The sequence below is a fragment of the Neovison vison genome, chromosome 12 (assembly GCF_020171115.1).
Source record: "Neovison vison isolate M4711 chromosome 12, ASM_NN_V1, whole genome shotgun sequence".
Taxonomy (NCBI): domain Eukaryota; kingdom Metazoa; phylum Chordata; class Mammalia; order Carnivora; family Mustelidae; genus Neogale; species Neogale vison.
In genome coordinates this window covers 34,452,156-34,471,841 of record NC_058102.1, presented here as the reverse complement: position 1 = coordinate 34,471,841, position 19,686 = coordinate 34,452,156, and positions in this window count along the sequence as shown.

Below are 19,686 nucleotides of genomic sequence, written 5' to 3'. Positions count from 1 at the left end.
ACAAATTGGCCAGAAGGAAATAAACAACCATGGAGAAGAGAAGGGACAGGAAGGGAAGGGAAGGGAGAGAAAGAGGGAGAGAGAAAAAGAAGAAAGAAAGAAAGAAAGAAAGAAAGAAAGAAAGAAAGAAAGGATGGATTCACAAAGAGTAAATACATAAAAGCCAACTGTGTTTATCAGAAGTCTAAGATGGCCCCCTGATTTCCTCATATCCATCGGTCTCTTTGGGTTGAAGTGAATCCTGTGACTTTTTTTTTAACAAATAGAATATGGTAAAGTTAAAAGAAAGGTTTTTAAATCGTTGACTGTGAGTTAATGGAAAAAAAAAAAATTATCCTCACAGGAACTGACCAAATCACATAAGCTTAAGAGAGTCTAGACCTTCTCTGAAGTTAGAGACTAACTCTCTCCATTGCTGGTTTTGAAGAAAAGAGCTGACACAAATTATACAGCCATAAGGAAATGAATTCTGCCAATAACAAGGATGCTTGAAAACAGCTCCTTCCTTAGTCAAGCCCCCAGATGAGATTGCAACCCAGCCAAAACTTTGATTTCAGCCTTCTGAGACCCAAAGCAGAGAATCTCTCAAAGCCATGCCTGAACTTCTGACCTGCATGATATATAAGATGGCTGTTGTTTTCAGCTGTGAACTTTGCAGTAATTTGCTGTGGTAATTTGTTATGCTGCAATAGAAAACAAAAAGATGCTCAAAATAAGGAAGGAGGAGAATGAAAGTTAAGGAAACAATACATTCTTTCTATTGTGATGGTTTTAAAACAACTGTGAACAACTTTGAATTTCCTCCCGACCGAAGGTGGAGTCTAGTTCTTCATGAATATAAACCGGCCTTAGTGACTGACTTCTAATGATTATAATGAGGTAGAAGTGATGCTAAATGAGTCTCCTGGAGGCTGAGGTTTCTCTCCTGGAATGTTTGCCCTTGGAATGGAGCCACCACACTCTGAGGAAGCCAAACGGCCCTTGAAAAAGCCACACGTATGTGTTCTGGCCACTGCCCCAGCTCACATCTCAGCCAACAACCACCATCAACTTGCCAGATTGTGACTGAGGGAAGCTTTGGATGATTTCAGTCCACAGCCTTTGAGCAAGCCCAACTGAAGTGGAATGTGGCAGAGATGAGCAACCCCTGTCAAGTCCTAACCACATTGCTTTCTCCTCAGCGAGCACTCTCATTATTTTAAGCTGCTGACCTTTAGGGGGTAGTTGGTTACATAGCAAAAGATAATGGAACATATGTGTACTCATCTGACAGGCAAAAGTTTCAAAGAACAGAAACACCTACGGCTGGCTGGGATGTTGTGAAAAAACGAACTGTGAGCAACTAGCACAAATGTTCAAAAGAGGATTCTGGGAGCCCATTCTGATGTACAGTGAAACAGGGCCGGCCCTCAGCCCTGCTTCTCATGGTGCTTCTAGCTACCTTCAAACACTGGCAAAAGAAACCTCGGATGGCTTCAAGTTCTCCAGGTTCTGGGCAGCTGGTTTTCCCAAGCAAGTGTAAACATCTCACACTGAAAACCTACCTGGAAAGAACCACTGTTTTTACTAATCCACCCCAAGATTGCAACAGTGAATTGGATCCCTCTCTTGGAACATTTAGACCCTAGAAGCATGTTCAGCAAGTTGTTCTAGCGCTGGTAGGAATCTCCCTGGGAAATAATGAGGATCCAAGATCTGCGGACATCCCCTCCGGTTGAACTCTGGTTTAAACGTTTTCTTAAGTGTTCTTGTGTGATATTACAGAAAATGTCCTCACATCTAGAGCAAGACTGGGACCAAACATAAAGGGACCCACCTTGTGTGATTGGTAGTGACAAGAAGAGAGCTCCCCAGCACAGTATTTATGCAAACATTGCTGGTGATCGCTCAAAACAGCCTGTTCAATAGTAAATAGACAAACATGAACAAAATGAAGGAAAAAAGCAAACAAAACAAAAAAAAAAAAAAAAGAAAGGGATTAAAATAATTTGAATATCTATTGACAAGGGAATAATTGAATATATTATTGTATTTAATATCATATCATATCGATAACATGGAAAATAGGAACTCCCATGTATAGGCATGTGTATAAATTAATTATATATGTGTATACACACACACACACACACATGATTTTGATGAAAGTGAGAAATATGAAGGAATTTATACTGAGTTATTCATATGGAGAGGATTGGTGTGAAGAACAGAAAAATAAAAGTTGATTATTTCTTAAAAAATAAAAATAAAATGAATTAGAGTCACTGTGTACCAAACTAAGTAGGTATCACGTATATTAGAAAGCCAGACTTTATTACTTCAAAGTCACCTTATGGGATATTTCAACCTTTCCTTCGCTACTTCATTATGATAAAAATAATCATGGTTTACTCACTCCATCTTTTTTATTTTTGACAAATTTTTATTTCCATTTTTGGTACTCAAACCAATCCATAGAATAAAAGACCGAGTTATGGTATATTTCCCGTGAAGTGCAGGATCCGTATTATTCTGTAATTGATGCTACTTCAGAAAAGTGATGTCCTGATCGAATGATTGTCTGACTATTTCCAAGTTGCAAGACCCTGGGGAAATTGCTGGAAAGACAGAGGAATTTGTTTTATCGGAATCTTTGCAACTTTTTTCACATCCTAAGTGCATTTGAATAAGGAAATCCAGTAATTGGCCAGTGAGAAAACAGAACAAATGTTGGAATAGCTGTGGGTTGAGAGTGGGGCCCTAGCTCAGCTCAGCGGCTGGTTTCCCAACTCTGTTCTACCTTTTACGAGCTATGTAAATTTAGACCATTCTTTGTAAAATACAGATAATAATGGTCTCTATTTCATAATATTGTAATGAGGATTAAAGGCATTAATACCTTTAATGTTCTTAGAAATAAAACTGGTATGCAGTTAGGAGCTCAAAAGGTGTCAACTGATATTATTATAATTATTATTCTTATCAACCTGAGCAGTCAGGTTCCAGAAGCAATAAATAATTAGTTACTGTTATATTCTAAATGGCTAAGGTGCTTTATTTCACCAATAATGACATGTTAGCTTCAGATGTCCACCTACATCCCCTGGACCTTCCTACTTCCAAGTACCCCAGCACTCTCCTCATAGTTTATTCCGTGGCAGATGCGAAACACTAGACAACTAACAACTTCCCACCCCACCCCCACACACCAAATAGCTGCTCTCAACAAAAGAATGAACAGAAGTTCGTGTCTAAATACCGTGGATCCCTGGCCCCTCAGGGACATAACTTTGAGATGTGTGTTTTGCAGCTTTACTAGAGCTTCTCTGCTGAGATTAAGGTACAGTCAAGAGTGGTCCGTTGGGTTTTGTCCCTTCAACTGTGTCATGGTCCCACCGCCCTACCTGGAGGACTTTAGTCCTTATTTCAGGGTTGGCTTCTGGAGGAGCCTGTAGTTCAGAAACAGTTCAGAAAGAGTTTAGTAACATATGCTGGACTTCTGAAATATTGAAGAATATATTCAGAAATCCCTCAATTGATATATAACATCACCTTTGTCTTATGAAGTGCTATAAAATAGAGCTGAAAAAATTAAATGAATAATGGTTAAGTACACAGACTCCAGAGTCAGACTGTTGCAACTCTCCCTCTACCTTGGCAATGCCACTAAACTCTCTTTACCTAAATGTCCTCGTGTGTAAAATGAATATTGCAATCTTACCCACCACATGGAGCTATTATGGAGAGGAATTTACATAATATTCAGAGCATTTAGAACATGATCACTGTTGTTATTAATAAAACTGAATTGAAATGTGGAAGCTAGATTGCCACATTATAAAGTAAATTCCTGACCTAATTCTCTTTCTGCTTCCACCTCTCAATCTAATGCGTCCAACGCCATCCTGCTCCCTGGAACAGAGCTGACCTCTCTCCTGACCTCCCTGTCCCGCAGCCCCATGCCCCCACTATTCTGGCCTGCCCCAGCCCCTCACAACTAAAAGCAATTCAGCCTCTTCTCTTGACCCAGAATCCCCTTCATAATCATTCTCCCAGTCAGCAAACCCCACACTAACATGTGGCTCAAAATTGGGCTTGGGTAAGTTTCCAAGTTGCTGCTCATCTGAGTTGCTGCTCATCAGAGATTCTGTGTGCAAAATAATGAATGCTTAAATCCCAAATACTGAGGATCTGTTGTATGTCTTCACGGTCATTAAGTTTCTAATCAAATTATTCTATCCTATATGGAATTTTCTGGTTGTTTGAACTTGAGAAGGCATCTAATGTTAGTAATGGCAGGCTTTCCCTTAAAATTAGGGTGAATGACTAAGTCACATTTGCCTGTCCTACAGGAGCTATCTTCTGCAGATGCTTCTGGGGAGGCTGGGGAGCCTCTGGACTGACTCTTTCTGCTATGGTCTTTGCAGTCCTTGTATTTAGGTTTCAGTTCCAACCCAGATCTCCTCAGAGCCTTCTGTTGATACCTGACTTCCCTCTATCCTAGGTCAGATATGATCTTTCATCATCGTACATTCTTCCAAATTCCTGTCCTCTGTCCTGAATTCTTGCTACCTCTCCAAAGGTCTAGACTTTTGAAATTTAATTGCCTTTTTCTTGCTTTCCTATAGTAGTGGCCTTCATCTTAAGGAACAGATACCAAATGCCTGGCTATTGCCCGATTTTTGGGAGAAACGTCTTGGGTCACAGGAAGTGGAGTGGGGTGGATGCTGTCCATTTGTAACTGAAAAGATATATCCCATCAAAGTTATTTAAGGACTGTATGCAGAGAAATTGTGTGACAGTTGGTGTTGTTAAATATTATAAACTGCTCAGGGTTAGAAGTCACCTCTCAATCATCTTTGGATAGTAATCCCTAGCAAATTGCCTGGTACATTAAAAGAGCTCCATATATGTTGTCTCTTTGTTGGTGGCTGAACACATTTATGAGATGCCAAAATGGGAAGACACAGAGAGATGCACGCTAGGTGGGTGATATTTGAAATTTGATCATGGATCTAGGATGGACCACATCCATTTTTATTCAGAGGAAATTCCATTTTGGCTGGATAACATGAATAGGAAACAAAAAGCAACTATTTAGACCATAGTAGAGTAGAGAGCTGTTTTACCCAAAAGGGAAAGATAATGACCTTTCCTATGCCAATACACACATACCTAGAAAAAAAATCCCAGTGAGAATAAACTTTGATTTAAAAGGAGGGAAAAATAAGGCACTAGTTGAAATACGTTATAATAAGGCAGTTTGTTAAGAGCTTAATTATCCACACCCCCAGAGGAAGGTATGATGTTATAGCAGAGGAAGAAATCATAAAACTTAGCAGCAGGGGTTCATCTTCTCAGGTATTAAATAGGTAATTAATCTTAACTGCAAGAGGCAATTAAACCTCACTCAGTAAGGTGAGGATTTTTAGGTTCACAGTCAGAAGAAAACGTCAAGCCAAAGCGAAAATGAAATAAGCAGGAGAGCAAAATAAATGACACATATGAGTACTTTTCTTTTGAAAAATGCATTAATCCTCATATTGTTTCTGCATTAATCTGTATTGTTTTGGAGAATGCTTGTATTTGAAATAAAATTTTATTTTATTTTTTTACTTAAAAATGGTCTCTGGATTTTCCCTTATTTTGCGGATTTCTGTATTTCTGCAGTTATTACAGGCATATAACATAGATGCCAAAAGTGTGCATTTGAACATTCTTCATGTTATAGAAATGTAACTTCATAACAAATCTACAGAAAGCCAGGCTAGGGGAAGAAGCAGGAGTAGTAGGATCCCTTATAAGTACCTAAGAAAAAGGACATAGGTCTTAAAAGAAGGTTTTTATTAAGATAAAAAATAATTAATTTTCATCCTACATATAATATTAAATAAATAAAATTTGAAAAAAAAATATTTTACCTGATTTTAAAAGTTTAGGAGTAAGAAAAGATAATATATACTATATTAGTTTTTAGGTTTCTCTTAAAAATAATGCAGCCCTATTTAAACTTATTTAAATCACAGACTGGGTGGTATAAACAGTAGAAATTTGTTTTCCCACAGTTCTAGAGGGTGGAAGTCCAAGATCAAGTGTCAGCAGGTTTCATTTCTCCCAAAGCCTCTTCTTGCCTGGCAGATGGCCATTCTCTTGCTGTTGTGCTCACGGCCTTTACTCGGTGCACACACACCCTTGGTGCTTCTCTGTAAATCCTTATCCTCACTTTTTAAAAAAGGTAGAGTTAGATTAGATCAGGACCCATCCTAAAGGCTTCATTTTAACTTAATCACCTCTTGCATGGCCCTGTCTCCAAAGAAGTAATACTGACAGAGTTTTAATGCATCACTTTTTGCAGAACGTAATTCAGCCCATAATATAAACACACCACCAAAAAAAGAAGAACAAAAAGCATAAATCTTTGAGTTGAAGAAAGCTGTATCAACATTTCAGTTCTACTTTCTTCTTCCTGGATTTTTTTTTTTTCTTTTCAGCGTAACAGTATGGATTTTTTTTTTTAAGATTTTATTTATTTATTTGACAGACAGAGATTACAAGTAGACAGAGAGGCAGGCAGAGGGAGACTGGGAACCAGGCTCCCTTGCAGAGCAGAGAGCCCGATGTGGGGCTCGATCCCAGAACCCTGGGATCATGACCTGAGCCAAAGGCAGAGGCTTTAACCCACTGAGCCACCCAGGCACCCCTTGTTTCCTGATTTGAAGCTAACTATTTAAATGCCCTGAGGCTTAGGTTCTTATTTTTATGTGATTGGATACAAGCTATGAATACAGAAATTCTCTCCAGCGTCCACCTGCCTCGCAATAGCATCCTGTACTGGGCAAATTTCAGGTCTCTTCCTACTGCGATACATGTACTAACCTATTGACCCAGGTGAGACTGTCTTTGCCAGACCAGCTTTCTTATCTATAAATAAGAACTTGATAATACTTACTTTATAGGTTTGTTATGAAAATAAATAACAATGCAGGAAAAGCCCATACAACGATGCCTGGCAAAGAGAAAGAACTGCATATAAAAGACAGGAATTACTATCACGGCGATTAAATACTAGAGATCAAATAAAGTAAGTACCTGTGCGAGAGCTTGGCGCATAGTACACTTACATGTCAAAAGTTACTTTTCTTACTATGTTTAGTCCAAATGGCAGATACTGTTAGCTTTCTCTAAAGCTGTTCTTTCCATCTTCCTTACTTGTAGAACTAGCTGCTTTTTAGCTGGATGTGTAGCTGTCTTGAATGAAGACTACATTTTCCTACTGGAAGGAAAGCAGGCTAAGTTCTGAACAATGCAACGCGGAAGTAGTGGGTGTCATATCCAGGACCTGGGCTCCTGAGAATTCATCTTTAATATGGATGAGTGAGAATAGAGCTATATCTTTTAAAAAACACTGGTAAACAGTTGAATGTACACGTCTAGAACGCCAGGTTTTCAGGGTAAGACCTATGAATTTAAGAATCATTTGCTTAGGGGCGCCTGGGTGGCTCAGTCAGTTAAGCATCTGCTTTCTGTTCAGGTCATGATCCCAACACACTGGGATTGAGCCAGCAACCCCCCAAGCCACCACCCACCCACCCACCCCAGGCTTCCTGCTCAGCAGGGACTCTGCTTCTTTCTCTCCCTCTGCTTCTCCCCCTGCCTGTGTTCTCTTTCTCTCTCTCTGTCTCTGTGTCAAATAAAGAAAATCTTAAAACAAAAAAAGAATCATTTGCTTAAAGAGAAGAGCTAAACCTTACAACTGATTAGAACCACCTAGAAAGAAACTGTCAGAGAAGTGGCCCACAGACCAAGCCTGGGGCGTGAGAGTTAGGGAAAAGGGGAAGCTTTATCAAAAGTAGGCTCAAATGGAGCAGAAGTCAGACTGTTATCTTAAAAACCCAAGGGATGAGACTTCAAAGAAGGCAGGAGTGGAGAAGTAATAGGTTACTCAGTGAGGACAAAGGAAAGACCAGTAGATTTGCAGCATCAAGGTTAGTGACCTGGATGGGGACAATGTCAGTGGTACGGTATGGACAGAAGTCCAATTTAAAATGCTGAAGAGAGTCTAAGAGGATTAAAAATAAAGAAAGACCACAGGCCACATATCTCAGTTTTTAAGGTTGGTGTTTTTGTTTTATTTTCTTTAGGTTTTGTTTTGTTTTCTTTTCTTTTCTTTTCTTTTCTTTTCTTTTCTTTTCTTTTCTTTTCTTTTCTTTCCCCCACTCCTAACAGAGAGAAGTAAAGATATGCAAAAGCAGGAGGAAGAAAGAAGGGGAATCAAAGGAAAGGGATTTTATTTTGTTTTGTTTTGTTCCATGACAAATAAAAGATGTATTGACACTTTAAAACACCCCATGCAGGGACTTTCTTGTAGGCTTTTTCTCATATCTCTCTGTCTGGAATAAATAATTGCACTCACACTTTGCTCAGGACTTCTCCTTTTGGCTACTAAATCTTACACAAAAGATCTCAGCTCCTACTGCCTTCAACGTCCGGCATTGGCATTCTATAGTTACTAGCCTGTAAGTTCCACTCACTGCCAACCCTGTGAGGGCACGGTGTGGGACCATCTTATTTTATTCTGAGCTTCACTGTCTAGCAGGTGTCTATGGTGTGTAAGGAGGCAATACAGTGGGAATAGCAATCACTTCTTGTAAAAGACCCTGTGAGAGCTGGTAAGCTAAATCATGAGAAGCATGTGGAACATTGGAGGGGTTCCGTTTATCTGCACTCATCGCCCTTTGTGCTAAATTGAAGTCTACCATGGGCAGTTTTTGTTTTGTTTTTTTCTTAATCATCAGGGCATCATGGTTTTTTGTCTTTTTTGGGTTTTTTTTTTTTTTTGGACAGGATTATATTATTGTTTTTTTTGTGAATGAGAGCTCTACCCCCGACCTAGAATTTATGTGTCACCATTATGTGTCACCAAACCTAGAATTTACCTTTAATTCATGGTCTCAGTTTAAGCATTTCATTTTTCGAGCGGGGAGACATCTTTTCCCTTCTTCCTTTCTAGGTTCCTTGGACTAATCTAATAATGACATTGACATAAGACAAATTAACAGGAGAAAAACAGATCTTAATTTTGTAATATGGAAAACCCCAAAATATGAACCTCCTGGCAGTTGAGATTTCTGTGCCATCATGAGCTAAGAAGAACTGGGGTAGGGGTCGGGGGATTAAAAGGGCAAGGAGATAATTCACAGGAAGATGGGAAGAGCGAATGTTTGGTAAACAAATGTTTTGTCAGGTTGTGCAGAGACAATGGGACACAGAGAGGAATCTGAACAAACAGGCATTACCAAGCTCTTTCCAGCCTACCAGCATACCACACTCAGCTCATAGTTTTTGTAGTTACCTTTCTTCCTGGACTAGGGTAGAAGCAAAAACCTCCACCTGAGTTCCTTTGGCCCTGGGCTGTCTTCAGCTCAAAGCAACGTTCACATCAACGTGGCACACTCTGCAGCAGCCTGCTTCAAACCCCACCAATCTAATTGCACTTACCTCTGACATGCTCAGTGGATGAGAGCCATTTACCTTTCTGATATTTACTTTGGTAATTCATTAGCGTCACTCTTGCAATTTTGGTGTTTTTTATCTTTCTGCTGAGTTTGACCAAAATTCATGAAAAATTATTTTTAAAAAAACTATCTCTGTGCAATATGTCTGGCCAAGGCAAAAAAAAAAAAAAAAAAAACCACCTGAAATTTAGCTGTTGTTTCTATCATTAAGTATCTATATACCTTTATGGAAGGCAGAATACCAACCCTGTCACAGGCACTTGCCAGTAGCAGGTTGAAATAAATTTTGGTCTCTAATGTTCAGATTTTATGTGAAAGACTGGCTTCTCACTATTTTCTCTGATCTTACACCTTGACCAACGGAATATTTCTATCCACTTCTCTAGTTTCCTTGTCCCCTACATCAACACCTGAGTTATGTATCATACCATGTAGTCTTCTGTTAAAGTATATTAGTTAGAAATAGACAATTCAGCTATAACATTTATTTTTTGTTAGCATAAAAAATGGGAAGGCAAAAGAATAAACATTAATTAATAAGCAGTATATGTCATGGCATACTTCTCAAGTTAGGTAGACTACCTTAATACTGCATTATAACATATTTTAGTAAAAAAATATCCCTTTAGTTTCTAGCAGAAGGAAATATTGACAAATCTCTTAATATAACCATGCCTGAAATTTACCTGGTCTTTTTTTTTTTTCTAAACAGACTATAAATCTTCAAAGCAATTCAGTCCTTTAGAAATTGATAAACATTTCCTTTCTATCAGAAAGTTAGATGCCATCACTTGTAAAATGGGTATATATCTGTTGTTCAATTATTATGACATCCATCAGTCACCAATAAATTGAGTGCTCTGGGGTGAATATTTCTTTTTTCAGTGCAGTATTATTTAATTGATATGTTTCTTTTCAGTTTCCAGTGTGAAATGCAGCATCTAGGGACCGAATCACACCATGCTAGAACAGTAGTCTAACAGGAAGTCTCTTAATTTCACCTGCCAAAGGAAACACCAGAATTTTCACTGAAACTTTCAGTGGGGACTCAACAGTCTAAATATCAGAGTACACTCACTCCTGGGGTTTTCAGAATTTTATGTTTTAAAAAAAGATATATTTAGTTGATAATTGTTGAACTCATATTATAGAATGAGAACTACCTATACGTTATTAAACAGTGAAGCATAATCACCAGGGAAATCCGTAAGAAAAACTCTCACTATCACTTTACATTCTCTTTCTCATTAAAAAAAAAAAAAGAAAGAAAGAAAGAAAGAAAGAAAAGTGAAACATCGCCTGGGGAGAAAGAACTCTTTTCTTCCAGAAAGGCAGGATTTTATTGTAGAAAAAGAAAAACATGAGGGTTTATTTCAAAAGAGGGTATATTTAAGAAATATAAATTATTTCATATTGAAGTAATTGCTTAACCATTCTCTCATTTCCTCATCAACCCAAAAGTAGTGTATATATATATTTTTTCTAATTTTTCAAAGTCTGTTATAAAACATCAGTGAGATAATATATAAATGGCTTTGCATCAACCAGTCATGTAGTTGTCCATTAAAAAAAGTACTTTCCGGGGCGCCTGGGTGGCTCAGTGGGTTAAGCCGCTGCCTTCGGCTCAGGTCATGATCTCAGGGTCCTGGGATCGAGTCCCGCATTGGGCTCTCTGCTCGGCAGGGAGCCTGCTTCCTCCTCTCTCTCTCTGCCTGCCTCTCTGCCTACTTGTAATCTTTCTCTGTCAAATAAATAAATAAATAATCTTTAAAAAAAAAAAAAGTACTTTCCATTGCAGCTCTGGGTCCTTCTTTTCTTCCTCACCCAATTTGTACAGATTCTTTTCTGTGTTTCATTTTTGTCCACTGTTAAACTGAGCTATAATATCACCTTTTTTCAGTAGTTTTAATTTCAAGGAACAGAGACATTCTTATGCCTTCAACGTAAAATATATACACATATGTATACGTATATATTACATACATGTATTTATTGTTGTTTCATTTGTTTGTTTCGAAGAAATATGTTCAAGTAAGACAAAAGACGGGTACCTCATTGGAGTGAGAAAAATCTATCCTACCAGACATCATGGAAGAAATAGCAACAAGTATATTCTGGTTTCAGGAGACTGGAGTGTAGTCAGGAAATGGCTCACTCAGGACTGACATGGTTCTGGGGGTTCTGGGGACTGGGTTCTATCTTTGGCCCTCAGCAGACACTGTTTGTTAATCTGTACACTAGTTTCTCACCATATTGTTGACTTAGATTCAACCAATTCCTGTTTCTATTTCGCCTATCGCTGCAAATCAACCATATCCCCTCTATGATAATAGTCTTTCAAAAGTCACTCACACCTTCTGCTTACTCACGGCTGTTTCTGCCTCTTGGTATCTGCAGATTAGCATTGCTGTTTATGCTTCTACCTCAATTACTAACTAATTGAGTCTCTCTGCATCTCAAATACAAATTACTGAGTTAGATCCAGTTAATCACAATTAGCGTTATTGAAAATGTCATCTTATTTTATGATTATCCGTGGGACACCCACCACCTAGACTATAAATAGAGTGCTTTGGAGTCAAATATCTCGTTTTATGCAATGAGCTCCTTCCATGAATGTGGGCCATGTGACAAAAGTCATGACCAAATATGTTTAAAACCAGACCACTTCCTTCCACAGAGGCTGTGAATTTGGTAGTTTCTCTCAGAATCTATAGCTATTCTGAAGTTTAGTTTAGTCATTTGAAATACAGAAAAATTTCAGTGTATATATTTATATTTCCTTAAAGTTCCATTTAACTATTTATTAAAAATATTATAAATAATCTGAAAGATACCACTTGCTAGCTACTTAATATGAAGTATGACATATTTCCGTTGACATGTGCCCACAGGTCTTTCCAAACTATGTCTAGGGTAAAATTTATCATATAACTTTAGAAGCTATTTGTTTTTGTGTCTCATGTGACCTCATTAGTCTCTAAGTACTTCTTTTTTTTTTTTTTTTTTAATTTATTTGAGAGAGAGAGACAGTGAGACAGAGCATGAGCGAGGAGAAGGTCAGAGAGCGAAGCAGACTCCCCATGGAGCTGGGAGCCTGATGTGGGACTCGATCCCGGGACTCCAGGATCACGCCCTGAGCCGAAGGCAGTCGTCCAACCAACTGCGCCACCCAGGCGTCCCGTCTCTAAGTACTTCTAAGTAAGGGCTATTTCTTACTCATCCAAATGTCCTTAAGAAAATTCAATAAGTGTTCTCTGTTTTCTGTTTCTTAATATGTGTCTATGATTCACTCTTCTCTGCCACACAAACTTATGATAAAATTTAAGTTCTATATTTTTTGTTAGAAGTGTAACATCTGTATTGACTGTAAACTTTGTGTTAGTCTCCTACAAGCAAGTATCAACTCCACAGAGCTGAGTTGTAATCCCTAATATCCCTGTTTCCGATACTTAGAACAAGGCTTGACATATATTAGGTCTCCATTAAGTATCATTGGAATAAAGGGAGATACATACACACATCACCTCTTTAGGGCAAGTAAACATCTTCTCAGTCTCTAATTGCTCATAATATGAGTTTCCAGTCATTGTATATCCATCATCTTAAAGATTAAACCTGCATATCGCGAGACATTAATGAGTCTAGCTAAGCAAGTACATAATAATTCGATCAGCTTTATAAATTTGTTAATCATGTAACATATGTATGCAAAACTTTTAAGTACTAACCACTCTGCTTCTTTAGAAGCTACGATATCTAATTATTTGTTAATTCTTCTGATGTTCTTTACCTGGTGGTACTTTTTTGGAGAAGTTCAATACAGACCATAATATTTGACCCTAACTATAGCAGAAATAGAGTCTTATGGAACATCAGCAAAAATATACCTAGTCGTATATATACCAACACCTCTAATGCAAAACAAAGCAAACATAAAAGAGGGAACTGAAATGTATTTCAGAAAGAAAAAGAGGTAAAAACTTTGACTATTGCACATTACCGTATGTCACTCAATGGTAAAATGTCTATGTTTCCAAATTTCTTAAAACCGTATACCAACCATATATTTTATCTTAAGTGCAGCAGCAAACCTTTCCATCTGGGTACCTCCTCTAGGGTAAGAGCATAGAAAAATGACTGCAAAGATAGATTCTGGAGGCAGGGGGCTTTGTAGGAGGCCCAAATCCAACTCTTTCAAGCTGAGTGATTAATCGTCCTGATCCCCAAAATGGACTCACCTCTTTCCCTACATCCTGCTTCAGAGTTGTAATAGAAATCATAAAGTTAAAACTACCTACCATACCTCACCTTTGGGGGTCCCATAAGTATTTCATTTCTCCTTCTAAACACCCTACATTTTAAGTACTACTGAACAAAAGCAATTACTTGAATGTTTTTTAGGCCAAAGATCAGGCAGAGGAAAAAAAATCAAGCAGAAACCCCTATCTTTATAGGATACTGATTAATTAACAGGTTGGCATCTGTATTTTTGTTTTAAGGCAACAAGTCATAAGTTCAGAATAACATGAGACAGATATCATTCAGAAATTTTTGTTTGGTTGTTTTTAATGTTCCTTTATTCTCTATTCAGGATACAGAATAGCAGATGATCAGATATAACTTATGGACATTGTTTTCTCAACTAATGATAGACCTTTCATATTTCTGAGAAGTGAGGCCACCCACTATTTTATGATGGTAGACAGAAAGAGGCTTACCCAGAGAGAACTCCATAGTCATAAAGTAGTCATTGTGTTTTACCTTGAGAAGGTGGCATTCCTCCCCTCTTATATACCTAAGATGACTAAGGATATAATAATATTAAATTATACCAGTTTCTTTCATAGAGATATGAAAACTAACCAAAATATAATATTTCTCATGAATACAGCACAAGATACAAGTACGATGTTATATATCACGTTTTCTGATTCTTCCACTTGGAAATTTTATAAATTGTTGGTTGGGAGTGGTCTCAACCTATCTGGTTGCAATTTATTTATTTCCTGTATTCCTATAAGAAGGAAGCATTGCACTACTACAAGTGACCAAGGTCTTGACCAGCAAGAATGTCTGGGCTCCTCAAATCAAAGTTTTGATTGTTACTTTGTGATGTTGCACAGGCTACTGGCTCTTCCTGATCCCATTCTTCATCTGGTTAATTCTACATCTCTTTCTTGATATTTAGCAGCATGAACTGCACTTTATAAGCCCTTGAGGAAAGACATAAATCTCAGTAAGGGCTTGTCACATGCTAGATACCCAAATATTTGACTGAGTGAATAAATCGATGGTATTTTACTTTATCATTTGGCAGACACATGACAAAATAGAATGTGATCAGTGATGAAGAGAAGGGATTGAACCAATGATAGCACTGTGTAGAAAATTATATTTAGGGGCACCTGGGTGGCTCAGTGGGTTAAGCCTCTGCCTTTGGCTCAGGTCATAGTATCAGGGTCCTGGAATCCAGCCCCGCATCGGACTCTCTGCTCAGCGGGGAGCCTGCTTCCCCGCCCCCTCTGCCTGCCTCTCTGCCTACTTATGATATCTCTCTCTCTCTCTGTGTCAAATAAATAAATATAATCTTTTAAAAAAGAAAATAATATCTAGTGACAAAATTCGCTACTTGAATGAAAATAGATATGGATTACCCCTTCTTTCAGCAGCCATGGCGACTCTAATTTTCCTGGAGGAGAAAACAACTTGGGGTGAAGGTAATAGGATAAGCTAAAGAAGGTTCTCTTTCCTGTGGCTCATTGAGCCCATTACAAATAAAGTGTTAAGCTGAGATGTACAGAGATTATAGTCCCTTTCTTCCCAAGTAATCGGTTGATTTTCTCCATAAAAGAGGGACATGATTCCTTAGAATGATACTGAAAGTTTTACTCCCACAGGCCCAAAGATTCAGGCCTTATATTATTTTTATAGACAGGCATCTTCTAAAGGAAAATCTTAGAAAAATAAATCGAATATAAATGTACAGGTTTCTCCCACTATCCAAAACTGACCTTTCCTAAGAAACTTTTCATAAGCTGAAATTTCATAAGCAAAGTAAAGAGAAGTGATTGCTATTAATTAATATGGAAAATTTTTTAGCATTCCCAGACTCCGAAAGTAACCTCTCCTGTGCTTTTCTGATACCTGAGGACACAGTTTCCTAATGAATGTATTAAATGAATTGAGACAAAGCACCCATGCTCATACACATTCTTCAGAGTTGTTGGGCCCTGATGCTGAGTTGGTGAATGGGGTGCTCCTTCCCGGGGAAGGAGCTTGGCGGGGCCAGTCCTGTCGCTCCCTCTAACACGTCACTACAAAACGAACTCGGACACCATTCTCACCGTTTTGTTTTGTTTTGCTTCTTTGTAAAAGCTGAAATCCTCTTTGAATTTCTTTCAGTTAGTGAAAACAGGTACCCATGTAAGTCTTTAGTGAAATCAAAGTGGAGTAAGGTGAATCTTCAAAAACCCAGGGGATATCTGTACACTTTTCAGGATCTTTTACTACAGCCTTTTAATGGAAAAACCAAGTTGGAAAGAAACCTTCCCCTTCTTCTTTTTCTGCTTTGCTGTCATAGCTGAAAGTATCAATGGTAAGATCAAAGTATCAAAAGTTTGATTGAATTTCTCCAAAGGCAATAGTACAGTAGAGGTAAAGGAATTCCTGGTTATTATACTAATCACTTAGCATATTTATTGCATGAACAAATAAATGAATTAATATAGCTTTATACTTCTGTAGTACATAGCTTGGGGATTTTAATTGTAAATACAAATTAGCACTATGATCTAAAAATACAAAAGTATATCAACAGTTAAACTTTGGAAAAATATTCTTTTTGATGTCAGGCTTTCTTACCAAGATACCACATCCTTTACATTTCAAATGATGTTACATCAAACAAAATACTGTATTTGCTGCCCTTTTAGTTTCTTAGAATCACAAGTTTGGCTTAAATTTTCGTTAAGTCTTTTTTGTTTCCAAGCTCTTCCTTTTTGCTGAAATATTAATTTTGGATCTATTAGGTTTCTATTGTGCAAAGACAGAATATGGTACACTTTCTTTGATCTCCCTTGCAAAAATGTCACTGAGGCTAAATTCTCTAAATATCATTGGATTTAGTAAATGAACAAGACAAATTAAAGATTCATAATGACAACTCTTAAAAGTTTTCCAAATTTCTCTGTATAGAAATATCCCTGATAAAAAATTAAGAAGTAATGATAGAATTGGAATGTCACCAGTTTACAACCTCTAATTAAATAGTGGATATAGGAAATTAATATATTAATGCCTGCTAATATAAAAAAGGGATGTCATCAGCAGAATCTTTGTCTCCTGACAGAAAAACACAGTATCGCTTATGAACTACTCTTTTATTTTTTTTATTTTTTATTTATTTATTTATTTTTTTTTTAAAGATTTTATTTATTTATTTGACAGAGAGAGCTCACAGTAGACAGAGAGGCAGGCAGAGAGAGAGAGGGAAGTAGGCTCCCTGCTGAGCAGAGAGCCCGATGCGGGACTCGATCCCATGACCCTGAGATCATGACCTGAGCCGAAGGCAGCGGCTTAACCCACTGAGCCACCCAGGCGCCCCATGAACTACTCTTGACAAAAATATCAAAGCTATGGTGAACCATGAGAGACTATGGACTCTGAAAAACAATCTGAGGGGTTTGAAGTGGCGGGGGTGGGTGGGAGGTTGGGATGCCAGGTGGTGGGTATTATAGAGGGCACAGCTTGCATGGAGCACTGGGTGTGGTGAAAAAATAATGAATACTGTTTTTCTGAAAATAAATAAATTGGAAAAAAATCAAAGCTATATCTCATGAAGTCCCTGTATCTAACCTTCAATTAATAGGAAATGGAACAGAATATACATTGGACAACACCACATATATACAATTAGCAAAATCTAGCATGTGGCAAATTCAAAGGAAAAGTAACCCTGTATCTTCAAAAAATAGTAAAAGAAAAAAATACAGAAAAAAGGAGGATGTGAGAGTTGGGACATAAAACCAATTTTACACTATTAAAAGGTCAAATTATGAAACTGTTGGGAAAATGTGAACATTAACTGGTTATTCAATAATTTTGAGAATTTATTATCATTTTTGTGGCATAATAATGGTGTTACAGCAAATTTTTTAAAGCCATTACATTTTAGAAGTCACTGAAATATTTATGAATTAAAATATATTATGATTGAAATTTGATTCATAAGGATCCAGGAGGAGGAAGGAATGGAAAGTTTGTGGTGATATGGAGAAAACAGGATTGGTCACTGATAGATAATTATCAAAGCTGAATGATAGGTACAGGGAGACCATTCAACTCTCTATAGTTGATCATTCAACTATCTAAAGATCTTCAACTCTCTATATTTTATGTATGTTTGATATTTCCCATAGCAAAAATGTTATTTAAAGACTTTTTAAATTAAAACTCTGGCCACCTCACAATAGGAAATGTCTTGTCACCTCGCTTTGTGAATGGGCTTCAACTATTTGTCCTCTTGCTCTCAGCCGTCTTGCCTTGGTGCTCTCCCTCTCCCTTCCTTCCAGGTCTGTCCCATTGACCAGTTCTGCTACGTGTGCACACACTTCATTCTCTCCCTCACTTAGAGAAGAAATCTGGCTCTCCATCTCCCATAACTAAGTGTAGTCCTGCCTTTGCAGGTCTAAAGACTCACTGATGTGTTCTATGAAACCACAGGCCATCTACAACAGGGGCCAGCCCTTACCATTCCACTGTCTAAGACATTAAAATGTCAGACCTATCCCTTCTGACATTTAGGCTCCATGATAGGAAGAGAGCAGTGAACATATTTTTTATTTATTTCCCTGATCTGAATTATGCAGCCACTACATACCTCTGTTGCCTCTTTAAAAGGCAGAAATGGCTAAGATCAAGTTCAGTTTTACATGACCTTTTTTTTTCATGACAATTACTTTTTATGTGAGATGTATGTATTATGAAAGACATAATATTTTGGGATAAGATTGGAGGCAAGAAAATTCTCTCAGCATTTAGATTGAAACAATTACTATGTAAAGTGCATGCTTTTGAATGTATCAGCAACTTTTCTAGTGAGGCAATTTTGCATTTTAATTATATACTTTTATCTTAATTGAAAGAAGAGGTAAGTGTATCATTCATAAAAAAAAGTCCCTTTAAGTCATTAATGGAAATTTTCTCTAAATTAAAACTGCATATTTTAATTCTATTCCTGACTAAAGTTCATATATCATCCACTTATTGCCTGACAGAAAATCATTCTCCTCTTTCTTGACTGGTTGGCAGACCATTAGAATTTTATGTTTACTGAGAGTCCAGGATAAAAAGGTAGTGAAAGTTAGTGAATTTCAGTGATTTAGTGAGTTTCTTTGGAGTTTTTCTAATATAAGATCAATGCAATTTCATCTATAGGATGTTCTTCAAGAGAAAACTACATAATATTGTCAGAATCCAATGTGGTTAGTTAGGTCAAAATGTGTTTTTGCTCTCAGTCACTGCAGACCATCTTCCCCTAAACTCCATCCCACCAATTATATCAGCTCCCCTACATTTAACAGTGGGAGGGTCTGGAAAGCATTCTGTTTCAAAAGATGAGAAAGTATTAAACATAAATACTAATTTCCCATGGGGAAAGAGCCCTAACTATATGCCACGCATATTTTTTCTGTCAAGTCTGAAAGCTTGCTTTAGTAGGACCAACTCCTCCATAAGTAAAAAGTAGTTATTGATTAAAGGGCTATAACATAGCCTCTTTATGGACTCCCCGCACATAAACATGGTTCTAAATATTTCCGGTCATTAAGTGATTACCCCATTCACTGTACTTCCCATAATCCTCTGTTTTCTCAAACATATTTCCAATATCATCTTGGTTTCTCCTGCTTACAATTATTTCTCCCACTTTTTGACAAAAGAAACAGTGAGACTCTTTTTAGGGTGGTGGTTGATAGCAGTTGCATTGGTGTCCTAATGGCTTCAATTTAAGTCATATCTCTGAGATTTACTGAGTCTGTGGTCTTGAACATGTAACTTACCTTTAGTAAATCTGAATCCCCTCATCACCAAAAATGGATATATTTCTTATAGAGTTATTTAAATGAGATAATGTTCATAGGATATGAATCAGAATGTCATATATTATGAGCAATTGAACTTGGCAGCTGAT